Genomic DNA, 7867 nt, shown 5'->3' with positions numbered 1-7867 from the left:
CTTCTTGATAAAAGCTTATACCTTATGACATATGTTCGTTTATATCATACCAAAAGATTCTTTGTTGTTTCTATATATTCTGCCAACCTGATCTTGAAGCATCTTTCATATTACCCCCTAAGATCTAGTATATACATAAATACTTCCCATGATCATGTCACACATTTATTTATTTATTTGGCTTATATATGATGCACCTTATGTGCCATAACCCTGGGCAGCTCATAGAACAACAATAGAAGCATAAAAACTATAAAAACCACAACAAAAGCTCTTGGTGCCCCAAAGGCAACATCTTCCCATATATTCACATTCAACTGTAGAGTATCAGGCTCCAGTCTCACTCTACTCCAATGTTTGCAGGAAGAGCCATCTCTTCAAGGCCTTCCAGAAAGCTAGGAGGCTGGAGACCTGCCAGATCTCAGGGGGAAGGGATGTTCCACAAGGCAGGGGCTGCGTCTGTTATATATGAGTCCCACCTAATCACCACCCAAATTATCCTTGCTAATATGGCACTTTTTAAATGTGCTGGGACCGCTGTTCCCAGAGTTCCCAGACAGCATAAATATTCACTGTGCTGGTCTCCTGGAATTTTGGGATTTGTGCTTCAAACACATTAGGATGACCTATATTGAAGAAGGATCACACAATTCATTGCCACCATTCTACAATACTTTATATGCTTATCAGTAGGGCGAGGATTTCTATGACCTAAAAATGTTAGAAATATGAAAGCATTTATGACCTTAAAACCATTTAAATATGACCAATTAAACCCAAAATATGACTTTTAAAGCAAAAATACGACTTTACGATTTTTCTGAAATTAGCACCCAATTTTTAAAAATCTGTGCTTACACACACACACAAATTAAAAGATTTATTGTTCTTCACTTCCAGTGCAGAAGTGCTAGTATTGAAGGAATCAAATGAACATTTTGAGAGTAAAATGGTCATCCCTGGATTAGTTTTCATTAACAGCAGAATTGCATTGGATGACCACATGCATCTTGAGGTTATCAAACTCAAAACTCCTTCTGTCGTCCACCAGTATGTTCTTGTATCTGGAGAACCTCCGTTCGACATCACAAGAGGTTATAGGAACAAATTTGAAAAAAAGCAAACTCATCTGGAGAAAATTCTGGCTCAAAGTCTTCAAATTTTGCTTGGAGTCCATTTAGAATGTTACTTATTTTGCCAAGTGTTGAATAACCCAGATTAGATTGCAGCACTCACTAATTTTTTCAGCCACTTTCCCCTTTGCTTGCTTTAAATCACTCTCAGTTTGTTTTACAATGTTCAGTGAATCACTAAGTTCCATTCCTACAGTTTCAAGGTGAGTGATTGCTCTTGATAATCCACTGAAGTTAGATCCTATATACACTAAGTTTCTAGGCAAGGTTTCAGAAAAGGAAGCTTGCACAATCCTGATGCAAGGAAGATTCACAACAGTCAAATTCTTTAACTATGTCAAGCTCTGCCTGCTACCCAGTAAAACCACAGACACTAGTGTAGGCTTAGGTTCTGGTTTTATTTGAGTATAGAATGCATGCCCTTAGAAAAGCTGAGAGTGAGTGGAGTGCGCCAGAACGGGATTTAAATAGCCTGCACCGGTCAGCGCTCCACCCCTTCTTACTCCTGGTGCTCCTCGAGCCCCGTCGGTTCCGTCTTCGGTAGGTGAGGGGTCGTGGAGCCCCTCCTGTGCCTCGGGCGTTTCCTTGACTGTTTTCCCGGCCGGTGATGGTTCATTGCCGGGCGATCAGGTTCGTAATCTTTTTGACAGCTCGGGCGCGCCTCGTGGTCTGGTCTTGTCAATTACCTTCTTTGCAACGTTGTATCTCTCTCTTCCGCGCCTCCGGCTAGAGTCGATACTTTGTTGCCAGCACCTGTTGCTCTCTTTTGTTAGCTAGTTGCCTTTTCCCTTAATCCACTCGGTACCCATTTCCCTGTATTGTTATGTGAGCCGTTGCGATGTCACAAGCATCGCGACGGTGATCATGACAAACTATCCGCTGAAAGGAAGCATAATTTGTGAAATAATACATAGCCACATCCAGCCAAGTCCCCCAACGTGTCATGACAGGTTGGGGAGGGACAGCCAAAGTAGGAGCAATTTCTTTGAACTTTTGTACTCTAAGTGGAGCTTTAATGAACATTTTTTTCCCATTCAAAATTGTCTTATCTACCTCAGGATAGTTGCTTCGAATCTCTTCGGCTACTCTATGTAAACCATGTGCAAGGCATGTGATATGGATCATTTTTGGATAAAGAAGTTTAAGTTCCTTGGCTGCTTTAGTCATGTATGGAGCAGCATCTGTTACAAGAGAAGATATTTCCCCTTTTTACACCATTTATTTAATTCTGAGATCCATGGACAACCTCTACGGTTGTGATAGACACAATTGTTTCCCAACATCAATCTTGCACAAGTCAAGTATCAGTCTCAGGACGAAAAGGGCTGCTTTGCTGTACCTTTAATAAGTGTTGTCAAAAGAACATGATTTTATTCTGGTTGCACAGCAGTGCTCTAACAATTAATGCCTATATTTTAATGTTTGTCCATTTTTGCAGTTAATGGAGCAATGGAATTTCTGTATACTGTAAAAGAAAGCTAATTTACTGTGGTGCAAGAAACTTATTTTGAAGATACTCCCCTCAATTCAGAACTGCCCTTCAGCTGATATATAGCAAATTATCTCAGAATCAAAAGTACGTATCCTACTTTTTGACTTTTTAAAATTTTTATTTCATTTACTTACAGTCCCAGACCAATAAAAAACCAGACAAATACTAAAACTTTTTAAAAAAACAGACAAATACTAAACTTAAAAGTACATGATAAGCCAGTCCTTGAACAATTAGTAATAAAAAGAAAGTACCAACTGGCTGCTGCAAGCCATAGCTATTGCTAAGAAGTTGGCAACCTTGATTGACCTATTTTAGCATAAAAGCAGCAGATGGTGTGTCTTATCTTATTTCCTCCTTGGTGTTGCTGACTCAACCTACTTCTTGCATTTCACCAGCGAAAAATGATCTTTGACTAGCTGATATATCAGCAGTCTGCACCATGTCACTTCTTTGCCTTCTGTAGGACTGCATTTTGAATAAAGGTCTGTGCTGCCCACAATAATCTTTGCTAGCCCAGCATGCCTTTCTGAATCATGAAAAGTGAAGCCTTGTCTAGTCCTGATAATTGCTAGCACTGAGTCCTGCTTTGCTTTTTATCACTACAGCTGTAAAACTCTGTAACTGGGTGTGCACAACACACTTAATTCAGAAATGTCTTGGCCAATTCCGTTTTCCTAGGGCTGAGAGAGAATGAGGGGCCTGGAGGGACCCGCCTTGCTTCCAGAAGGCTAGATCTCCAGCTTCCAGTTAACCATTAAGCAAAATAAGCACATACTTACAACGAAGAGGTTGAACACTATGTCCACCTGGGCTAATCAAAATGAACAACGATCAAAGAGAAGAACTGGTTAGAAAAAAGAAAGCTGGATGGGCTAGATACAACTCCATTAGAGAAGTCTTACAGAATGAGAAGATTGACGGAAAACTGCATGCTAATCTTTTTAATTTGACTGTCTTATCGGCAGTGCTATATGGAAGTGAAACATGGCCATTAACAAAGGCAGAGAGGAAGAGTTTTCAAGAGCAGTAAGGGCTATGGAAAGATCCATGCTGAAAGTTTCTCTCCAAGACCACATCCCAAGCAGCCAGATTAGAACATGAAGTGGAATAAATGATATCATCATCAAATATCGAAAACGGAAGCTATGCTGGGCAGGACATGTCATGTGCGTGTCGGATGGCCATTGGACAACCGCAGTTGCCGTATGGTATCCAAGAGAAGTAAAAAGACCTATCAGCTGACCTCCAAAGAGATGAGAAGATCCAATAGTCAAGGACTTTGGCCAAACCTGGAGAAGAAAAGCCAGGAATCGAGACAAATGGAAAGAGAGTTGCAACCAGCAGGACTCTGTCCGGCGACAGTCTGGTCAATCGAGGTGAATCAAGGTGAAACTTAGGACACCAAAGGGAGGGGCACCACAGAGTTTTTTCCCCCTAGCTATCATGCCCTTAACTCTTTCACTGCCACACTCAACTTTAGTCAATGTTTTTGTACTTGTCCTTATCTGCCCTGTTTGACTTTAATCTGCATCGTTAAAAAAGAACATTTTCTTTGGCATGGTAAATAACTGAAGTTTTAAAATTTGGTCTGAAGATGTCATCAGATATCCCATTTGTTTCTGTCTCATGGCATGAGTGTTTCACTTCCATCAAGGGGCACTATGGTCAGAGGACTGTGCTTAGGGCATCAGTTGGCCTTAATTTGGCCCTGCACTGCACCAAACTGGCTCTCCTGAAGGACGGTACTGAATCATAAATTAATCAAACAGGCTCACTTAAACAGAAATTTAAGCCACCAAAAAACTTGCTAACCAAAGTTAAAGCCGGTCAGGTTTAGTATGTTGCCTGACTGCAGCCAGTAGGTCTTATAACTAACTTGGTGCAGTATGCTATGCTGAGTCATGTCTATGAATTCTTACCAGTTTTGTAATGATCAGAACAATGAGGTTATAAAACAATAGTATATATACAGGATAAATATTATTTCAAAAGCCCACAATGAGGATGTTACATTTAAAATTTGTGTCAAACTTTCTCCAAGTTGACAACACTTATTAATGGTGACAGTTCATTATCTGAGACCACTGCAGTGTTCTTTCATCAATACAAAGGCCTCTCTTAATGTTTAAACGCAATATAAAACTCATTTCTACTGATCAGGGACAGAAGAGTTGGGAGTAATTTTTTTTGCTCCTTGCTTTACTGAAAGTCCTGGATGAACTAACTCCAAGAAGTCTACAAGAATTACAACATATACAGATCACTGAGAACAATACAAGATCAAAGGCATGCTTAATCAATGAACAACAACAATAATCCAATACACTACAGTAAGAGTAAAATAACTGTATTGCTAGATGCAGACAAAAACTCAAGATAGAATGCCTCTTTGGGGATATATTCTACATTGAGCAATAAGTAGGAAGTTTGTGATTATACTTGGAATCTGAGAAAACCAGAGGTGATCTAAAATACAAAGAATGAAGCTGCTTCTGTGGAAGAAGGATGCATGAGGCTGTGCCTGGGATAGAAGTCTACCCAGCTATCCTAATGCTACCTTCTCTATAAATGAGATCGCTGACAGGCAGAAGGTTAAGGTACCCCTGCAGGTGTCAAGAAGCGGCTAACACTGGGAGCCAGCACTCGCTGCTGCTGGGGATAGAAGAACCCCCAGAAAGCCAAGCACTAATGCCCATGCCTCAAACAGGAGGCTTCTGGTTTCTTAGTGCCACAGGGACAGGTGAAACTGACTAGGAGCTTGTCAGAGGCAAAACAGTTCCTTTCCTGAAATTTCCTTGTATCTGAACCATCAATCTAAGTTTCCTTGACCATTTTCTCTGGTCACCAAACATGTTGTGAGCCTGACCAGCCTCTGCAGACTCTTATTAAAGGTATTGGAGCCTTCACAAATTGTGTCCAGATTGAGTAGAGCAGTCTTTCTCAACCTTTTGACCCTGGAGGAACCCCTGAAATACTTTTCAGGTGTCAGGGAACCCCTGCACATTCAGGCTCAAATATAGTCCAGAAGTTACAAACTTATTAAGTTTGTTTCATGGGTAGGCCTGTATATATGCATTAACAGTGTTCTTAAACTAAAAATAAAGAATGAAACTTTCCTCTTCAATGTGCAGTTGCCCAAAGTTGAAATATTTTTTTAAATAAATCATGATCTCCCAGGGAACCCCTAGTGACCTCTCATGGAACCCGAGGGCTCCACAGAACCCTGGTTGAGAAACCCTGGAGTAAAGTGACAGACCCAAACCTCATCACTTAGGCACCTGAGAAAGGAAGAGGACAGAGGAAACAGGAAAATTTCTCCAATGCTTTCCAGCCCCATGCATATTCTTCTGAGGTATTTTTGTTTGTAAGAAATACAGTGTTCCAAAAGGCCTTGCAGAATTTTGCTTTGTGGAAAACACAAGAAACTGCTGTGAAGCTTTAATACTTCAAATTTCAATAATATTAATGTGACAATAGACATTGGGGTGGTATTTTACAGGCAGTTGAAGTCCAACACATCTGGAGAGTACTAAGTTGTGAAGCTTTATCTAGACTTTCATTAACATCTGCATGGCACAGTTGCAGCATCATGGTCACAATAAATAAAAGGCAGAAAAGCAAACTTAACACTAAAATATGTTTCACAAAGTAAGCATAGTGTAGCGATAGCAACACCTGGCTGTGAAATAGGAGACTTGAATTTAATTCGTCCCCTCGCTTTTAGTTGGCAGCAAAGTATTTGAAATCATGCATTGAGCTGATCAGTTGGTAAATTGATAAGAAACAACACGAGGCAAAAACATTTATTTTCTCCCCGTCGGGGAATCGAACCCCGGTCTCCCGCGTGACAGGCGGGGATACTTACCACTATACTAACGAGGAGGCTGATGACATTGCTTCTTTTACGGGAAGCATATCGCTTTTAAAAGTCGTGTTGTAATCCGAGACGTTCGAATTTGATGTAAGTATGCCTGGCGATTTTGATTAAAATCCTGCAAGTAGCTGGATACAGACAAAGCAAGGATCTAACGGACTATTAGTAGTTAAAGCCACGCAGAGTGGCGTGTGCTCGGGAGAGGAAGCTGCGCTGCTGTGTTAAAAGTCTGCGACCCTGCTAGGCAAGTAGAGGGTACATGGAAATGTGAACGCTTCCCTAAGAGGCTGCTTGAATTCAGAAACCAAGCAAATAGGAAGGGGACGCAAAGGTAAAATACGAGCCTCTGTCATGAGCCGAAAGACGGGAGAATACTTTCAGAGCAGTCCACCTCCCGTGCTCCTCGAAGTCAGTGGTTCACCCGGCCCTGGTGGGAAAATTCGGAATCTCGAAATAGATATTCATGTCTAATTATGAGATTGAATAAGGCTGTTTCTCGTCTCTCCTGCTCTTGCAACCACTACATAACTTTGCTTTGAAACCGTGCGGCGGTAGCATTCAGGCAGTTCTATAGCTCTGCCCAAAACAAACGTGAACGACCTCGTGGCGCAACGGTAGCGCGTCTGACTCCAGATCAGAAGGCTGCGTGTTCGAATCACGTCGGGGTCAGCTTTTTAGCCCACTCTCGTTTGAAATTCATGGTTACCCCACACGTCTTCGTTCTTGGAAACTGTTGTTCACTGATAATTAACCTGATAAAGGTGCCACTTTAATATGGATTTTACATTATATTCCCCTCATGGCCATTACAGGGAGAAAATGTAGAAGCAGTGAAAGACTTTGTATTCCTAGGTGCAAAGATTACTGCAGATGCTGACTGCAGTCAGGAAATCAGAAGACGCTTAATCCTTGGGAGAAGAGCAATGACAAATCTCGATAAAATAGTTCAGAGCAGAGACATCACACTGACAACAAAGGCCCGCATAGTTAAAGCAATGGTGTTCCCGTAGTAACATATGGCTGCGAGAGCTGGACCATAAGGAAGGCTGAGAGAAGGAAGATAGATGCTTTTGGACTGTGGTGTTGGAGGAAAATTCTGAGGGTGCCTTGGACTGCAAGAAGATCAAACCAGTCCATCCTCCAGGAAATAAAGCCAGACTGCTCACTTGAGGGAATGATATTCAAGGCAAAACTGAAATACTTTGGCCACATAATGAGAAGACAGGACACCCTGGAGAAGATGCTGATGCTAGGGAGAGTGGAAGGCAAAAGGAAGAGGGGCCGACCAAGGGCAAGATGGATGGATGATATTCTAGAGGTGACGGACTCATCCCTGGGGGAGCTGGGGGTGTTGATGACCGACAG

General features: G+C 41.7%; 2 non-coding genes across 2 annotated transcripts; one reads left to right on the top strand and one right to left on the bottom strand.

Annotated features, from left to right (window-relative positions):
• Nucleotides 1–6438: 6438 nt before the first annotated feature.
• On the bottom strand, nt 6439–6510 carry TRNAD-GUC (transfer RNA aspartic acid (anticodon GUC)). The gene has a single exon. It is a non-coding gene; the product is annotated as a tRNA-Asp (tRNA).
• Nucleotides 6511–7099: 589 nt separating this feature from the next.
• On the top strand, nt 7100–7171 carry TRNAW-CCA (transfer RNA tryptophan (anticodon CCA)). Its single transcript has one exon. It is a non-coding gene; the product is annotated as a tRNA-Trp (tRNA).
• Nucleotides 7172–7867: the final 696 nt, after the last annotated feature.

This window comes from Candoia aspera, chromosome 7 (assembly GCF_035149785.1).
Source record: "Candoia aspera isolate rCanAsp1 chromosome 7, rCanAsp1.hap2, whole genome shotgun sequence".
Lineage (NCBI taxonomy): Eukaryota > Metazoa > Chordata > Lepidosauria > Squamata > Boidae > Candoia > Candoia aspera.
This window is presented reverse-complemented; position numbering and strand designations above follow the sequence as displayed.